Genomic DNA, 19,902 nt, shown 5'->3' with positions numbered 1-19,902 from the left:
ACAAGATAAGAAGCTTAGGGATACATTTATGATGACTGGCGCAATAAAGTGGACATTACTTACTTCATTGGTAGGCCTTTACATGTATTATCTCCTCTGTATTCTTTATCAAGCGTAACTTTAATCTGCAATTGTGAGTAGGCCTCACCATAAACAAACCTCTGGATAGGCCACACCTTATCGTCATCCTGGAATAATCATTTAAAATGCTAGGGACAGATTTATGATAGGTGTATGCCTCTTTTGCGCCACTGTGCGTCACTTTTATGATGCAGCGGCGGTGCAAAAGATTTGCTATGAGGCGACAAAATTACAAATTGATGCATTTAGGCAGATGTGTCATGGTGTAAAAAAAACGTGCCACATGAAACCGATGCAGCAGTGATGCAAAAGATGCACCATGTTGCAAGACAGGCCTCACTTGGGGCCATATGTATCAAGCTAATTAGCATTCGCAAAGATCAAAATTCTGCGAATTATGGCCTTTGCGAATGCTAATTAGACAAATGGTATGTATCAAACAAGTTTGATGCAAAATAAGGAATAGCAAAATTTGCTATTCCTTATTTTGCGATTGCACTGAAGGATTTGCAAATTTTGCGATTACTTAAATGCAATGTATCAAACAAAAAATATGTAAAAAATGACATTAAGGATTTGGAAACTACCACCAACTTCTAGTTTGTGGTAATTTGCGAATTCTTTTCAAAAAGCTTTTTTTCCAAAAAACAAAAGGTGCCATATGACGCCAATACATGCCCTTAGGGCATGTATGTGCGCCATATGCCCCCAAATTTCTTTTTCAGGGGTGCAGCAGGGTGTTCTTGAGACACCCCTGCACCCTTGGAAAAATTCCTAATTTGCGATGAGCTAATTGCTAATCGCAAATTGTACATTTATTCCTATGAGCCTCCTAGCCCATGGAAATGAATGGGTAATTTGCAATTAGCAATTTGCTCATTGCAAATTAGGAATGGTAAAGAATTGCTATTTATTCCTTAAAATTCGCTATTTAGGAAATGTAAAATAGTTTGATGGTACATATGGCGGTTCATCTGTAACAAGATAAGAAGCTTAGGGATACATTTATGATGACTGGCGCAATAAAGTGGACATTACTTACTTCATTGGTAGGCCTTTACATGTATTATCTCCTCTGTATTCTTTATCAAGCGTAACTTTAATCTGCAATTGTGAGTAGGCCTCACCATAAACAAACCTCTGGATAGGCCACACCTTATCGTCATCCTGGATTAATCATTTAAAATGCTAGGGACAGATTTATGATAGGTGTATGCCTCTTTTGCGCCACTGTGCGTCACTTTTATGATGCAGCGGCGGTGCAAAAGATTTGCTATGAGGCGACAAAATTACAAATTGATGCATTTAGGCAGATGTGTCATGGTGTAAAAAAAACGTGCCACATGAAACCGATGCAGCAGTGATGCAAAAGATGCACCATGATGCAAGACAGGCCTCACTTGGGGCCATATGTATCAAGCTAATTAGCATTCGCAAAGATCAAAATTCTGCGAATTTCGGCCTTTGCGAATGCTAATTAGACAAATGGTATGTATCAAACAAGTTTGATGCAAAATAAGGAATAGCAAAATTTGCTATTCCTTATTTTGCGATTGCACTGAAGGATTTGCAAATTTTGCGATTACTTAAATGCAATGTATCAAACAAAAAATATGTAAAAAATGACATTAAGGATTTGGAAACTACCACCAACTTCTAGTTTGTGGTAATTTGCGAATTCTTTTCAAAAAGCTTTTTTTTTAAAAAACAAAAGGTGCCATATGACGCCAATACATGCCCTTAGGGCATGTATGTGCGCCATATGCCCCCAAATTTCTTTTTCAGGGGTGCAGCAGGGTGTTCTTGAGACACCCCTGCACCCTTGGAAAAATTCCTAATTTGCGATGAGCTAATTGCTAATCGCAAATTGTACATTTATTCCTATGAGCCTCCTAGCCCATGGAAATGAATGGGTAATTTGCAATTAGCAATTTGCTCATTGCAAATTAGGAATGGTAAAGAATTGCTATTTATTCCTTAAAATTCGCTATTTAGGAAATGCAAAATAGTTTGATGGTACATATGGCGGTTCATCTGTAACAAGATAAGAAGCTTAGGGATAGATTTATGATGACTGGCGCATCACCAGGGATGTGCCAGTCATCCTGCGCCGCTGTTCCGCCACCCATGGTGTGCTGCATTTACAATGCGGGGCATCGTGGGGCAAAAATGGCACAGATGCGTGACGTATCTGTGCTGTAAAGGTAGTGATTGCTGGAGTTGTATCGCAAGTGCGATGCAGCTCAAGCAAGGCTCAGGGGTGCCCCATCTCCACAATGTTGCGTCAAGACCTATGCCTGCTTAAAGCAGGCGCAGGGTTTTGACGCAGCTTTCTCCTATCTGATTGTAAATACGGCACACCATGGGTGGCAGAGCAGCGGTGCACGTTAACTGGTGCATGCCTGGGGATGTGCCATTTAACATAAATCTGCCCCTTTACATTTAAGTATGTGCAGGGGACACAGAGTTGGTGAGGCTTATCCAAGGTTAAGAAGAGATGAGTCATGTTCACTGAAAAATTAGACATAGGCTTCACCTGCTCAGCATCGCTGGACATGGCTAAATAATAGCTGCAAAATGTTACTCTTGTTAAACAATTTTACTATTATAATCTCTGAGATTTGTCTCTTACTCTGCAACATCTCATTGTTGTTATCTTTCTTTAAAGATAAAGACAACATCAACATGAGCGACAATCTGCAATCAGTTGATTTTGACCTCATCATTGAACTTGTAATTGAAACATCAGTGGATGTTGATCCCTTGGATGATTTAAATCCTGAGGATGAAGAAGAGCGTGATGAGGATGCAGATTTGTCCGAATTATATGACATAGGGTGGGACGCTGACCTGATTGAGCCTATGGAACTATAAACATATATTTTTAAAATTTATAATAACTAAAAAGTAAAAGTGTAAACCGTTTAATTTAAAAATAAAGACACCTTCAAAAACAGGTTATGTGTAGTGTCTTCAATAAAATATTAAAATATGCTCATAAAATTAGATCAGATTCACATATAAAATAGCACAGGTAACATGAACATAAATTCCATTTCTTTTCTGCTATTTCTGTATTGTAAATTTGCCAAGGACTAAAAAATCTTTTATTTAAAATGTCAAGTAGTGTGTTAAGTTTTTGATCACTGTTATTGATTTACTGTTTGGTAATAGTGGTTAATAACATTTTTTAATATAGTTTATCACAGATTCAACTGCAGATCATTTCAACATTTCACCATGCCAACGAAAGAAAGAGAGAGAAAGGCTGCAAAACGTCAAAGACAGCAGGTGAATCAAAAGAAGCAGCAGTCCTCTAACAAAAAGATTTGTCAAGTCACAAAGAAAGCACCGGGTAAGAGTACAAAAACATTCATAAGAAATATGTGTAGTAAAAAAAATATTACTACAGAAAATGTTTCAGTCCATAAAAAGAGAACCAATTCAAATGGAAAGGAAAGGCCAATCAAAAATGTTACTGCTAGAGCAAGAGATAACTCTGTGCATGATAGTAGAAGGAAACAACAGTTTAGGGACATTCGTAAACGAATGTTCCGCAACAGGATAATTGGCAATTTGTTAAAAAATATTAAGAAAGGTCAACAGAAAGTGGTTTTTTATAAGAGAAAAAAAAAAGTTGAGAAAGTTATTGATCAGGCATTTGAAATTAAACGTAAGTTATTTATTTTGATAATCAATAGAATTAGGAAGCTAAACAAGGCAATTTATGATTTCAAAAGAAATAGTAGATGGAAGAGAATAGTTAATCGTAGTAATTTTTGTGAAGTTTTTTCTGGAGAATGGATTCATAGTTCAAGCTGTGAGGCATTTTTTAATGAGGAGAGTTATTTCCAGGATAATGATTTGGTGCATGCAGTTGACACCAGTGGTCGTGCTTATGAAGTGAAAGATGGTTGTCCAGTTGAAAAAGAAAAACTTGTGACAACAGAGGCAGAAGAGGTGTTAGGTAATGAGGTTTTAGGAAGACGTGCTAAGGGTCCTGTGTACACCTGGAAGTGTAGTAGTATTTGTAGTGTGCGACAGGATTCCATCAATTTGCTTTGTGATTTTGTACGGTCATTTAATAAGAAAAGTTTGAAGCAGAAAATAAGGTTGTTGCAAGAATTAGATGCTTGCAGAGTGAGAGAAGTGACAGGTTTGCATGGTCATTCACTGGCTTGTCTTTCCAGGAGAGTATGCCAGAGTGTTTTTCATCATTTCAGAATGCTAGCAGTGCATCATAATAAAGTGAGGAAATTAGTTAGAATGTTGTATTATGCTAAGAGTCCAGCAATTATGCTTAAACAATTATGCGCTGCTCTTTTGCATGGTTCTGAAATAGATGTGAAGAATATATGTGAAGAAATTGAGTTTTGTTACTTTGGAAGTAAAGAGGAGAATGTTGAAATTGACCAAGAAGAAGCGGGTAATGTGGAAGATAGTGTACAGGTTTCCAGTACAGATAATTTCCAGAGGGAAATTGTCACATTTCAGGTCAAATCAAGTGAGAGGCCAAATTTCACTTGTGTTTGTTGTCGACTAAGCATGAGCGCAAAATCCGCTCCGATCGCGGATTTTGCGGATTTTCAGTAAATCCGCGATCCGCGAACTCTCGCGGATTTACTGAGAATCCGCAATCCGCGATCGGAGCGGATTTTGCGGTCAAAAGTTCAAGCCTGCATAATTTACGATGGCGCCGGCAAGCTGCCAGCGCCATCCTCAAATGGTTACTTAATTAGCTTCGACAGGAAGCTCTAATAGATAAGATACAGCAGGGGCTCGAGCGCCTGCTTTATTTTAACAGTTGGAGCTTCCTGTTGAAGCTAATTAAGTAACTATTGCAGGAAGGCGCTGGCAGCTTGCCGGCGCCATGGTAAATTATTTCAACGGTGCCCTAGTTGAAGCTTTAATTCAGTGACTCATTGATCAGCCCAAAAATTAATCTGCTGCTCTGATCGGTCTCTGCCCTTTTATACACACAAGAGGCATGCTCGCATGGACGCCCCGTCCGTTTGGCCCCGCTCACACACTCGAGGTGTGCACCGTCTTCCCGCCATTTACCCACTATGATGGACATTTCACTAAAGGGACCCCTGCGCACTTCGGCGCGATTGCATAGTAACACACACTTGGTCGCTGGAACTAGTTGAAGCGCAAATGCAGTGACTCATGCATCAGCCCCAAAAAAATCGTGAGCATTGGGAGGCTGGGCAGATGTGCCTTCTTCCCAAATATACCATCGATGCTGCTCTGACCTTTTATACACACAAGAGGCATGCTCGCATGGACGCCCCGTCCGTTTGGCCCCGCTCACACACTCGAGGTGTGCACCGTCTTCCCGCCATTTACCCACTATGATGGACATTTCACTAAAGGGACCCCTGCGCACTTCGGCGCGATTGCATAGTAACACACACTTGGTCGCTGGAACTAGTTGAAGCGCAAATGCAGTGACTCATGCATCAGCCCCAAAAAAATCGTGAGCGTTGGGAGGCTGGGCAGATGTGCCTTCTTCCCAAATATACCATCGATGCTGCTCTGACCTTTTAGACACACAAGAGGCATGCTCGCATGGACGCCCCGTCCGTTTGGCCCCGCTCACACACTCGAGGTGTGCACCGTCTTCCCGCCATTTACCCACTATGATGGACATTTCACTAAAGGGACCCCTGCGCACTTCGGCGCGATTGCATAGTAACACACACTTGGTCGCTGGAACTAGTTGAAGCGCAAATGCAGTGACTCATGCATCAGCCCCAAAAAAATCGTGAGCGTTGGGAGGCTGGGCAGATGTGCCTTCTTCCCAAATATACCATCGATGCTGCTCTGACCTTTTAGACACACAAGAGGCATGTGCGCTCGCGTGGAAGCCCCGTCCGTTTGGCCCCGCCCACACACTCGAGGATGCCCCGCCCCCAATCCGCAAATCCGCTGAATCCGCTAAATAGGCGGATTTTGCGGATCCACGATCCGTGGATCCGCTATATCCGCGAATCGTGGATCCGCAAAATCCGCCCATGCTTAGGCACTTATTATAAGAATCAGACTAAGTTAGTGGATTTATATGCAAAAAGTGAAAGGGAAAATAATAGTGAATGGAGGGATTTTGCAACATACTTGATGGTAGAAAATTGTTTTGATTTGGGATTGGATCAACGTGTGTGTACTTATTGTTGTTGCAAATTAAATCAAAACCAGATGCCTGCTAGAGCAGTTCATAATAATCTGGAATTGGTTGAGATTCCTTCTGAATTGAAGGATTTAAATACTTATGAATCTATTTTGATTCAAAGTATCCATCCCTTTCAGGCTATTGTAAGAATGGAGCCAAAGACAGGGAAATTGCCTCCATCAGATTTACAGAGAGGATTAAAGGGAAGAGTTGTTTATTTGCCTCTAGATTTGAAGAAAAACATTAACACAATTGGAGTAGAAAAAGTGGAAGAGGAACCTCTGGTTATCTTAGTTAATGGGGTTCCGACAAAGAATAAGAAAATATGGCAAGATTTAGTAGATGTTAGGAAAGTTAAAAAGGCAACATTGTATTTGAAAAAAAATGATAAATACTATAAGAATGTATATGTTGCAGAAGAGGAAGTAAGTGAGGAAGAGGATAGCGATTTGTGTGCTGGTCAAATTGAGAAAGTAGAACCCTCTACTAGTGAAGAAATATATGAACATTATAGTGTTCATCCTTTGCATTCCAAGGAAGTCATGGGGAATGCTATTGAGTTGTTTCAAATGAAACAAGCCAAAGGGAGTCCCATTAGTGTTTGGGAGGAAAGTTTGGAAGCTCGGTGTTTCCCACAGCTTTTTCCAACAGGTCAGGGAGGAAGATATGATGAGCGACCTCATCAAATTCCTGCTTCTGAATACCGGACTTTGCGATTGTATGCAGGAGATGCTAGGTTTCGACAATGCATTCCTTATTTGTTTCATCTCCTGTTTGAAAGCGATCTGTCTGGACTGTCATATGCAGTGAACCACATCTTGAAAAGTGGTATACACATGCAAAACATCTCGGCAAGTGACTTTATGGATAAAGTCAATGTCCAAGACAGTATTTTGGATTCTCACCTGATTAATCTCATGGCGTGTCAGCGTGGTACTAATGAGTACTGGTACCGTCGTCATGGTGATTTAAAATGTATGCTGAGGAACTTAGGTACTCCCACATGGTTCCTCACTCTGAGCTGTGCCGAGTATGGCTGGGAAGACTTACTTGAATTTCTACGAGAGGCAAATGCTAACGTAGATAACATCGAATTCAAGACACCCGGAGAACTGTGCTCTTTGGATCCAGTCAATGTATGTAGGTACTTCAATCATAGATTTGAAGCTATGATGTCTTTCATCATGAATAAGAAGAATCCACCTCTTGGAGAGGTGTTGGATTTCTTCTGGAGAAAGGAGTACCAAGCAAGAGGTGCTCCTCATATACATATGTTGCTGTGGATCAAGGATGCACCTAAATTTGGAACGGATCCAGAAGACTCAGTGATGAGTTTCATCCAACAGTATTCTACGTGTGCTGTTCCAAACGCAAAGGAGAAGAAAAGCCTAAGAGAAAAAGTTCTGCGTTTCCAAAGCCATCGATGTGGAAAGTACTGCCGTCGTAAATTCCGAAACAAGGACAAGTTCTACACCAAATGTCGTTTCGGCTTTCCACGACCGGTGATTTCTAAAGGAAGAGTAAACAGTTTGATGTCTTAGCTGCGACATAATGTCATTAAGAAATCACCTAAAAACACATACAATTTGAAGAGGAACGAAGAGTCCAAGTACATCAACGACTACAACCCGGTGATTTTGTCCATGTGGAATGCTAACATGGATATACAGTTTGTGGCTGATAACTGTATGGCTGTGGCTCGGTATGTGACGTCTTACATCACCAAAAAAGAGAAGACAGAATTGAAGGATATGTGGGAGGACATTTCCCATGAAAAGAGCCTCAGCAAGAAGTTGTACAGTTTCAGTCTGAAGATGTTGTCGCATCGAGAAATTGGAGCTTACGAATGCTCTGACCGGTTGTCTTCAGCAAGTCTCTATGCCAAGTCCAGGAGTATCATTTGGGCGAGTCTTGGTCTTGCTGCAACGCGTAATCGAGTTCTGAAACCTGTGCGGGAAATTGAGTATTTGGCGGAAAAGGAGCCAAACAGTACCGACATTTTGAAGACCAACATGTTGGATACATATTATCCAAATAGAAGCAGTCACCTCGACAATGTTTGTCTGTATGAGGTTCTTCAAAATTACATATTCAAGAGGAACATCAAAGAAGATACTGAGAAAGGAGTGTATGCTGTAATAGGAAGTGAGGGATGTCTGGTCAAGCAAAGAAAATGCCACTTGGTAAACCATCGAAAATTGAGTGGCGAATCTCCTGAAAAAAAGGAGTTTTTCTATTTAGCACTTTTGCAACTTTTCAAGCCTTGGCGTGCAGAAGAGGAACTGCTTGGAGATTTCCTCTGTTACGAAGACTCTTTCAATGCCGCCAAGGAGACCATAGAATGTCCTGCTTTTCCCAAATATGTAGAAATGTTGAATGCGGAAATTGAGCAGGAAGCAACGATTGCAGCCGAGATTGCCAGAGACAGTTCTCAGGACAGTCAGAGTTCTGCTTCATTGAGTCAGGATCCACTAGGAGGACCTGTCATCGAAAATGAAGCTGCCACTGCCATGAATGAAGTGGAAAGAGCCATGGCACATGCTCAGGAGGATGCGGTTAACTTAGAAGAGTTGGAAAGACAACTCAACGTTGAGCAGAGGAAAATATATGACGAAGTTACCATGCAAATTGATCATGGATTAAGTCATGACAAGAAAGAGTGCTCATGTACGTCGTTGAAGCCTGTCCGACTGTACGTGAGTGGAGAAGCGGGAACTGGAAAAAGTTTCCTCATTAAAGCAATTTCATGCTATTTGCAGGAAAGGACAGAGTCATCGCTGTCTTGTGTTGTCACCGCTCCAACTGGACTGGCAGCACATAACATTAAAGGGATTACTTTACAACGTTTACTGATGCTGCCAGTGGAGCATGACAACAAATTACAATATCACAAGCTATCTGGAGATGCTTGTTTTGAAGTTTCAAGAATCTTGAGGAAAATGAAACTTCTTATCATTGACGAAGTAAGCATGGTTTCCAATGTCATGCTTGCCTTTGTGCATTTGAGAATGCAAGAAGTTCTCAAAACAGAGTATGATGTGTTATTTGGTGGCAAACACATCATTGTTTTCGGAGATCTTTTGCAGCTGACACCAGTGAAAGGGCAACCTGTGTTCAAAATGCTCAAGCATGAAGATACCAGGAAGTGCCTAGGCAGCATTGGCAACGTCAATATATAGTTAAACTTCAATTATGCTGAACTGCATGAAAATATGCGTCAGGCGAAGGATGAAGTTTACAAGACTATTCTACAAGATGTTAGAATTGGAAAAGTGACCGAGCATGGGAAAGAAGCTTTACATGCACGATTACTGTCAAATTTATATCCAGAACAAGATGTTGTGCCTGAGAATATTTTTCAGAAAATTACTGATAAGAAATCTCGAATATGTTTGATGCCAACTCTTGCAGAATGTGCCAAATTCAACAACAAAATGTTGCATTTAGAAAAGCAAGAGATTGTGAAACTGGAAGCTATTGACAGAGTAGAGCATATGGGATCAACAATTATTTTGTCTGAGAATCTGAAAACAAAATTGGATTCATTAGAGAAGAGTATATCTAAAACTGCAGGTTTTGAAAAGACTCTGAATGTGTGCTTGAACTGCCGTATTATTTTAAGAAGGAATTTACATGTTGAAAGAGGTCTGGTAAATGGATCAATGGGTAATGTTGTTGATTTTGTAAAATACAGAAATAGAGATGGAATTGAATTTTTAAAAATTAAATTTGATGGCATTGAGGAAGTACAGCTAATTGGTCGTTGCTCTGCTAGATTTTTGCTTGTAAAAGACTCATATGTTCGCCGTAAGCAGTTTCCTGTTTGCTTGGCATATGCGGTGACAATCCATAAATCGCAAGGTTTAAGTGTAGACTGTGCATTGGTGAATATTGGCAGTTCTGTGTTCAAGGAGGGTATGGCATATGTGGCATTGTCACGAGTTAGAACTTTATCGGGATTGTACTTGATTGAGTGTGATGTCACAAACATTTGTGCGGATCTAGATTGTGTTAAGGAATACAATAGGTTAAGAAGAGAGTATGCGCCACATTTGCCTCAGTATCCTTTGTTTGAGAAACGTGTGGTAGGCCGGAAACGAAGAAATGTGACCAATACTGGGGAGGTTGTAGCAAAAAGACGAAAAGTCGATGAACCTAAAATTACAAGCAGAAACAAAAAGGATTCTGTTGAAGATGTTGTTGGTTTTCAATTTGAAAACAGTTCTGGTGTCAACTGCTATGCTAATGTAGTGGTTAATGTTTTGTTTTCTCTAGAAAATGTAAAAGAAGAGATTGTGGTCAATTCTGATCAAAGATTTTGCAGTTTGTTAAATTCTGTGTTAGAGAAATGTAGCACTGATAGAACAAACATAGAAAGTGTGTCTGAAATTCGAAATCTGTTAGACAGATGTTCAGGCCAAACACAATTCTCTCAAAATATTCAGCAAGATTGTCAGGAGTTTTTAATGTATATGCTTGATGTATTGCATGCTGAAGGTGTAGATGTAGATCAGCTGTTTGGGCTTTCTTATCAATGGCAGCATGACTGCGAGAACTGTATGGTATCAAGTACTACTAGTGTAGACTCAGAAAGATTTATATATTTAACTTTGCCAGACAGTAAATCAGTCTCCTTTAATAAGCTAGTAAAAGCAGCTGATCACAACATGGAGTGTAGCCAATGTAAATCTGAAATGATGTCCACATTATTTATACGAACATATGGCCAGTATGTCATTTTAATGTTCCAACGATGTAGGCCTGATGGAACAAAATTGACAACTTTAATTAAAAATTTTGTAGCTTCGCAGTTGTCAATATCAGGAAGGACTTTTGTAACTGCAGCAATTATATATCATGACGGCCCTTCAATAACATCAGGACATTACACAGCTTATTTAAAGTCTAGAAATGGCTGGTCATTCTGCAACGATTCTGTTTTAATTTAAAAAAAAAAATTGCCGTATGACCTTAAAAACTCTTACCTGGTGTTTTTAAAACCAAAATTTTAGGGAAATAATCTCGGGATGTGCTCTGTGGAATTTCAAGAAGTTCTAATGGCTCCTACACAATTTGGCCTTGAGGATAAGTGTAGTTCAGAGACATAACTTCTAACCATAAGACTGGACGTCATGGAGAAATAAGTGCACTTTGAATGAGTTCAGAAAAACTATTTCTTTTTATAAGCTAATTGAAGCAGCCAATCAAAACATAGAGTAGAGGGAATGTAAGTCTGCAATGCTGTCTACTGTTTTACATTGCTTTGTGATTGAAAGTGATGTAGAGAATTAAATAATTGTACTAGTCATAGAGTTAGTGTAAGTCTGCTTCATAGTAAGCAGTATCAGTGTCATAGGAAATGTAGAACATGACTGAGCAAGAAGAGGAAGATATTACTATTCCTGGATTGTGAAAATGATCTTCAACATTTTAATTCTGAAAGTTGCAGAAATGCCAAATGACGGGATTGGCTTACAAGAAATCCAAGAGTTATAAATGGCTCTGACAAGATTTGGCCTTGTGGAAACTTGTGGTAGAGAGCAAGAAGTCATTTATTGCATGTAACATGTTTTTAAAAACGATGGAGATTTTCTTTCAGAAAGTGGCGGGCTGAAAGTAATAACAGCACAACAGAGTGTAAGCTGTTCATAGGACATCCTTTGACGTCATGGAAAGTAAGTTAACTTTAAGGAGTTCTGAATTCTGATTTGTTATGTTGTATGGGTTTTTTAAACACAATCATTTTGATTGTGTTTTTTTTTCCCCGCTGTTATATGATGAATAACTTCAAGTCACTGTTTTTAGTGAATTTTGATACATTCTGAGAACAGCAACAATAAACCATTTAACATGTATAATTAATTCTGTACTGTTTGCATGTATGATGTATATGTAGAACTGTGTAGGAGGCATGGAGAAGGTGAGGCTTCTGTAAATGTCAAAGTTGTTGCATGCAGTGCTGCGCTTCTGCATATTCTTTCATATGCTAGACTACATCTGCACAATGAGATACCTAAGCAAAGGAAACACAAGTGATGTGATTGTGAAATGAGCAAAATAAATTGCACGTATTTCATTTACATCACCTGTGTTTCCTATCATTACGAAGCACATTGTGTAGATCAAGTTTAGGTCTGTCCAGGGAAACATAGGAGGTTTGGAATTTGTTCAAGAGTGCAGTGGACATGACTCACTTCATTGGTAGACCTTCACATATATTATGTCCTCTATTCTCTTCAACAACTCGAAATTTCATCTGCAACCCTGAGTAGGCCTCACCTCAAACAAACCTCTGGATAGGAGACATCTTATTGGCATCCTGAAGCAATTATTTAAAATTTTAGTGTCTTGCGACACTTTTCTGAGACAACAGCAATGCAAAAGATGCACCATATTTTAAGATAGGCCTCACTTCATCTGCATCAAGATACTGTTAGTTTAAAATGTATATCTTTAGGACTGTGTAGGGGGCCTGGAGAAGCAGAAGCTTCTGTAAGTGTCAAAGTTGTTGAAAAACTGTTTGTCCTTCAATCTTTTCCCTTGTCTTTTGTAATTTTTAAATACATGTTTTAATATTTTTCAAATGTTTGTTCTCTCTTTCACAGATTGAAAGTATAAAAACAAAAAGTGAGTAATTTAACGACAATTATAAGGTAAATGTTTTGTACTCTTTTCGTTACATTTCTATCACATTTAACTTCTATTAGTTCCACTGCTTCATTTCTTTAACCCTCAGTTTCCTGCCTTTGCTACTTCCCTCATTCCTTTCTCTATTACCTACTTACTCAACTCCTTCCACTCTTTTTCTCAGTCCCTCTCTTCTCATAGTTCCTCACTCTTGTTCACTCACTCCGTCTCTATTACTCTTAGTGTCTTTGACTGATCACTCTATCACTATTTGTTCATAATGCTTTCTCTGTGTAGTTGAAGCACACTAAGGGGCATATTATGAACACAGCCAATAAAATTATTGCTCTTTTTGTTGGCAGAAAACTGGTGCAAAAGTGGTTTTAGCGGCAGTTTTCTGCCGCAAAAGCAGCTTTAGCGACACATTTCTGCCAATAAAAGCTGCAAAACTTTTATTGCCTATGTTGATGATATGGCTCTATGTTACTTACATTTCTTTGCTATTTCAATTAATCTTTTTCTGTTATTTTTTGTTTTCTGTTTTCTATTTTTTCTCTCTGTTATTCCTCATGTTTTAATCTTATTTTGAACATTCACTCACATTCTCCAAGAAACTCTTCTTTGTTAATGTTATACTCTCTTTTTTTTCTTTCACTTCGTTATCTATTTTTTTTTCACAATTATACCCTCTTCCGTCTTTTCTTCGGTAAATAGATCTATTAAACAGTATCTCTTCTTTACTCCCTATAGCTGTCTTTCTTTTAACATCACTCTCTGTTTACTTTCCTTATACTTACTCTTTTTAAAAAAAAAAAAAATTTGGGTTAGCTCCCGGTCCGCGTACCGGGAAGCTAACCGGGAAGCGAACCAAAAGAAATAGAGCTTGCCAGAGTGCTAAACATTCTAGCAATTTTTTTTGAAAGGGAAGGTAGTTCTGAAAAGAACTTTTTTTTTAATATTTTTGTTGTTTTATATTTTTTTTTATTTTTTGAACATTTTTTGGTTTTTTTGTATTTTTTGAACGATTTTATATTTTTTTGGTTTTTTTTGGGGGGGAGGGGAAACAACAAAAAACAGGCATTGAAAAGGGCTCAACATGAGCAAAAAAAATATTACTGGGGCGGTTAGGGCAATTATGGTGTTCATACGCCAGGTTGATAGCATTTATGCTCATATTGCCACATGCTAACAACGCACGACAGTGCATACAAGTGTGGATCATGTGGCCAAAATTTTCTTGTATGTTTGGCACAGTTTCCCGTGCCTCTGCTGGTGTCAATGAAATGGATATTCTTGATCTGGCCACAGGAGTTGATCTTGGATTTTCCTGCAAATCCCGTATTTCCGCCCGGCTATAATTCAGTGGCTGCTTCCTTGTCATGTGCCTGTGCATAGTATGGTTGCCATAACTATATTTCTTATCCGTCCCTCTGGATAATTTTTCTTTACAGATGAGGCAGGTGACATACCTCGCATTCACTTTTTTTTGGCCACGAGGGATCGAATAAAACTGCCAGATGAAACTGGCTTTCTTATGGGAAACCCGGGGCACTTCTTCTAAGAACTGTGGTTCTTCTCCCTCCTCTTCATCCATTTCTTCCTCTTCCTCCTCAGTGTTGGTCATCACCTGGGGAGGTCGTCCTCTCTTCCCATGAGGAGGTGGAGGTGGTGGTGGGGGTCCACCAGATGAAGCAACTACTGAAGCCATTTCTGATATAGTAATAAAGGTCTTCCTCTCACAATGATGAAAGTCAGAGTGAGGAAAGAAGGAGGGGTTTTCATCATTTGGGAAAAACAATACTTCTCAACCAATGAAAAGTGTTATTTTTAGGTCACCTGACCTAGCCTTACATCATTATGAAACCAAAAGTGAAATGAACCAATGAAAAGTTTTATTAACAAGTCACATGACCTCTCACGCTCATGTTACGCGCTGCGGAACGCGCCCCGGTTAGCTTCCGGGTCGCTGAGCTTCGCGCCTCGGTCCGCGCCCCGGGACACTTCCGGGTGCGCTAACGCGGTACGTCACAAGACGCATTACGCGGCAACGCGATACATCACGCTTTCGCGACGCGCCGCGGATCGCTTCCGGAGAGCTGCGTTCCGCGCCCCGGGGCACTTCCGGGTGCGCTAACGCAGTACGTCATAAGACGCATTACGCGGCAACGCGATACCGTCACTATGTTGATTTCTTACCAGTTCGCGGACCGGGTCGCGGCATCAATTTGAGCTAACGGAAAGCTTCCCGGTTCGCGGACCGGGAGCGAAACAAAAAAAATATTAAAAAAAAAATATTAATAAACATATAAAATATATTTTTGGATTTAAAGAAGAATACATTTTACAGCTATAGATATTAGCTTTTAAAAAACCAATGAAATTCACTGAAAAAACCATAGGTTATAGACCATATATAGTTAGGAATTAGCATTTACAAAACCTTGAAAATTCACTGAAAAAACCATAGGTTATACACCATATATAGTTAGGAATTAGCATTTAAAAAACCTTATTTTACTCACACAAAACCAATGAAATTCCATATATAGTTAGTTGTACTAACTATATATCGCGCACCCGCAATCCACTGCTGATCATGTCACATATTACATCATTCATGACATGGTCAGTGACATCACTGATGACATCACTGATGACATCTCAAATGACATCACTGATGACATCACTGATGACATCTCAAATGACATCACTGATGACATCACTGATGACAACATCCAGTGACTGTATTTTTCTGTAAAGTTAAAATATGTCTTACATATTGAAGAATGAGTGGATGTATAAGTGTCTGGATGAAGGATTTAGTAGGTGCATGACTGACTGTATGAGTGAGTGGTTAAATGTGTCTCACTGAGTGCATGGGTTAGTGACTAAACTGTCTTAATTTGTGCATCATTATGTCTGTTGTTCTGTAAACTGCTGCATGTGTTGATCAGTAGCTATATGAGTAACTATATGGGTTATTGATTGGTTGCCCAAGCATTTGTATGGGAGACTGAGTGTGTATGTGGGTGGCTGGGAGGTGTGTGACTCTGTGCAGATCAATGTGTACTTGTATCAATGATTGTATAAGAGAGTAATTATGTGTTAGTATATGTTTCAAAATGTAAGGTGCTCTATGTTTAACTGTATACATTAGAAAATGGAAGTGTGATTGATTCTTTACAGGACTGACTAGGTGTGTGAGTAACTCCATGGATGAGTGACAGAGTGTGAGAGTCTGTATAGGTGTATGAGTGCATATGATAGTGTTGTAAAGATGAGTGATTGTATGTATGAATGATTGTATGGGTAAATGAGTGAATGTGTGTGTAAACATAGGAATCACTGAGTGCGTATGTAGTAACTAGTATTGGTGTGTCAATGGTTTCAAAAATTATACTCTGTATTTAACACTGGGTGTAACAGAGGTTATATTAAAGTGTGAGGAGATGCATTGTATTGTCACATGAATGATATCATCAGTGATGTGGTCATTGATGTCAAATGAGATGTCATCAGTGATGTCATCAGTGATGTCATTTGAGATGTCATCAGTGATGTCATCAGTGATGTCACTGACCATGTCATGAATGATGTAATATGTGACATCATCAGCAGTGGATTGCGGGTGCGCGATATATAGTTAGTGCAACTAACTATATATGGAATTTCAATGGTTTTGTGTGAGTAAAATAAGGTTTTTTAAATGCTAATTCCTAACTATATATGGTCTATAACCTATGGTTTTTTCAGTGAATTTTCAAGGTTTTGTAAATGCTAATTCCTAACTATATATGGTCTATAACCTATGGTTTTTTCAGTGAATTTTCAAGGTTTTGTAAATGCTAATTCCTAACTATATATGGTCTATAACCTATGGTTTTTTCAGTGAATTTCAATGGTTTTTTAATAGCAAATATCATAAGCTGTCGAATGTCAAGTACGTGGTAAGTAAAAACATTTTCGTGTTTATGCACACTGATCTGCTTTGAATGCTGCCCCCCACCCCTCATTTCTATTAGGAGTACTCTCTCTTTGCAGATAGTGAAGGGTAGTTAACGCAGCCCTTTGCCCCCTTTGTAATCCGTCGTGCCTGCTTCTCTCTCCATTTGATTGATTGTTCTCTTTGGTTCATTCTCTATTTACAAACAAGCACAGAGTCGCAATACTCTGTTTAGTCTTTGCAGATAGCGAAAAATCGTGTAAAAAAACAAAAGGAATCGAGCAAAATCAGTAGGCCACTAATGGGATCTCTTTTTGACCTCGCTAAAATAGAAACATTAGGAACAACCTGTTGAAAATAGCAATGCGTATGTATATAAGCGGCGTTCATTTGTGTTCACAGTACCCCTTGTTGATTGTTTCAATCGAGCATTGAATTGTTCGAAGTTAATTCTCTTAAGGATCTTCTCTACCTGCAAACGAGGAAGAATAGGAATATTCTCTCTCCCTTTGCAGATAGTGAAGGGTAGGTAACGCAAGCCTTTAACACGTCGTACCTATTTCATTCCTCATTGATTGATTGATTGTCCGAACATTGACTGTTTGGGAATTAGTTCTTTTTGGAGGTATTCCCTGTTTGCAAATAAACGTAGGAAAATCTTTGCAAGTAGTGAAAGGGTACGTAATGCGGACCGTTCTCCCCCGTTGTAATCTGTCATGCCTATCTACTCCCCACTGATTGATGCACCTTTTTCACCCGGACCATTTACTAGAGATACGTCATCTGGCCCGACCAGAGAGCACTGTTGTATAGCTCCTATATATCCATATTTCGTGTTAAGTTAGCATAGGTACATTTTAGATTTAAACGCCATTTTTCCTTTCTTGCACCTTCTGCACACGACCCTTAATTGTTGACTTAGCTTTCAACCTAGTGGTTTGCCGTGGTGAATGTGAGAATAATATGTTATTGCTCTGATATCTGCTTTGTTTAATAAAACATGTCTGCACGGAGAGTGCTGAAGTTTCAGGAGCAACACGATATGGAATTGTTATGAGGTCTGATCTCCACGCCTTCATAGTCATAACACAAGTGCAGCCTTTGCCAACTTGGGCTTGAGGCGGGATTGATATTGCTTTGCACGAGAATTGTTAACACACTTGATGCGGTGCACATGCAGAGAGAGCTGGTGTATGCTGATGTGATTCCTTCATGCTAGGACACTAAGGTATGGGCCCGCCCTAAAACAACCCAAAGAGACCTTCTTAGATAATAATATAATATATGTGTTAGGGAGGGTGAGATATAAGTGTTGTTAACTCTTATTCATTACAGCATGTTAACATGCTGTCACCATTCGCTTTTTATGTCTTAGTAACTATGCTGATAATTTTGCTACTGATAATAAGTATACTTGTATTATCAAAGATACTGCGCCTGAGAAGACGGCATTAGTAAATAAACATTTCAAATGCACATGTGTCTTCTTTACTCCATGTTCTGGTTTGTAATGATAATATAACGAAAGAGTGTTCATGAGTCCCACGTACCCTGAGGTACTGTAAGTTCATGTTCTGGTTTGTCTAAACATTGGGTGTTTGATATGTCCAATGAGACACTGTAGCTAGCTCGGTAAGGGGTGAGTTGGTTGCTAAGGTAAGTTTTGGGACACCCTAATTTGCCGAGGTTCCACTCCTCTGTGCACAGTTCTGTGTGAGTACAGAAACCCTGCAACATGGCGCCCAACGGTTTCGGTGGTCTTATATCATGACACTCGAGTAGTTTATCGTTCATGCCTTAACCCCTTCACTTCCGTTTCCGGAAAACGGGGTGTTGGTGAAACCTACCTATTTCTTGGAATAGGTCTTTATTCAAGCTTGATTCTTACCTAAACGGTTTCTTTGGATTACTACCCAGTTGTGCTACAAAGTATTCTTTGTTTTTTCTTGTTTCCGGTTCTGTAATGGCGGCAGCGGTGGCTATTGCGCAGCATAGTCGCGTAGCGGTACGCAACCATCTTCAGACGTACCAGGTCCCAGTAGATGGGATGGCTGTGATTTTCGTGGTATGTGCAGATCCGGCGTTTCCTTACGAGTTGTTTTACTCTTGGGTTACGTTTCCGGCTGTGGACGCTAATTCTGGTTTGTTCCACTCCTACACCGCCTCAGATGTCCCAGCTGAATATACGCCGTACAGGGCATTGGAAATACCTATTGATCATTGGCAGCATCGAGTTTGGTTTGATGGCGCCCTCCCCCACTCTATGTCCCCTGCGAGGTTAGGTCCACTCTCAATTCCAGGTACTAATTGGCCTGCGTTGGGTGGCTTTACCCCGCACCCGAATCACGGGGCTTGCACCCTGGCTGAAATTCGCAGGCTGCATGTAGTTTCCATTTCCGTGATTCGTGCTTTAGTGCAATACATCGGTCGACATCTTCCTGGTGGTCCCCAGGGGGGTGCGGCCGCTCCCATGGAACGAGGCGGTATGCGTCTCAATCCAGTGATGGTAAATTCGGTTTTTGGTGCGCGTCCTGTTGACAACGATGACTTCCCATTCTGGCTAGCAGAGAAGTTTGATCAACTGGAGGCGGTTTTTCCGAATTCTACTCCTGCTGATAAACATAGAATGTTAACGATTACTCTACCGAAGGATATTACTCCTGAACTTGCTGACTGTGACAGCTGGGGAAAAACATTTGCGGCAGTTTATACAAGGTGTTTCGGCACCCCGTCTATGACTGCCCTGCCTGAAATCGTTAGACGTGTTCAGAATGATCACGGTCCAGAGGCAGCGGTTGAATTGGGTATGCGCCTGTGTGGTTCTTTTGAGATTGTAAGTGATCTCATTCTCTCCAATGTTAAAGGAGATGCAGTTAACTTTCAGGTGTCGAATGCTTTGGCTGCTCTGCCCGATGCCGACAAACCCCGCCAGTTAGCAAAGATTGTGGTGGCCGCTTATAAAACAATTGGCCGCACAAGTAGAGGTCTAAAATATTTTCCAGTAAAGGAGAAAAAACAACCACAGGGACAATCTGCAGTGACAGATGCCCAGCCCAAGTCCAAGAAACAAAATTGGCCT

Source organism: Lissotriton helveticus, chromosome 2_2, assembly GCF_964261635.1.
Source record: "Lissotriton helveticus chromosome 2_2, aLisHel1.1, whole genome shotgun sequence".
Classification (NCBI taxonomy): domain Eukaryota; kingdom Metazoa; phylum Chordata; class Amphibia; order Caudata; family Salamandridae; genus Lissotriton; species Lissotriton helveticus.
The sequence above is the reverse complement of the archived record's forward strand: the minus strand, read 5'-3'. Positions refer to the sequence as shown.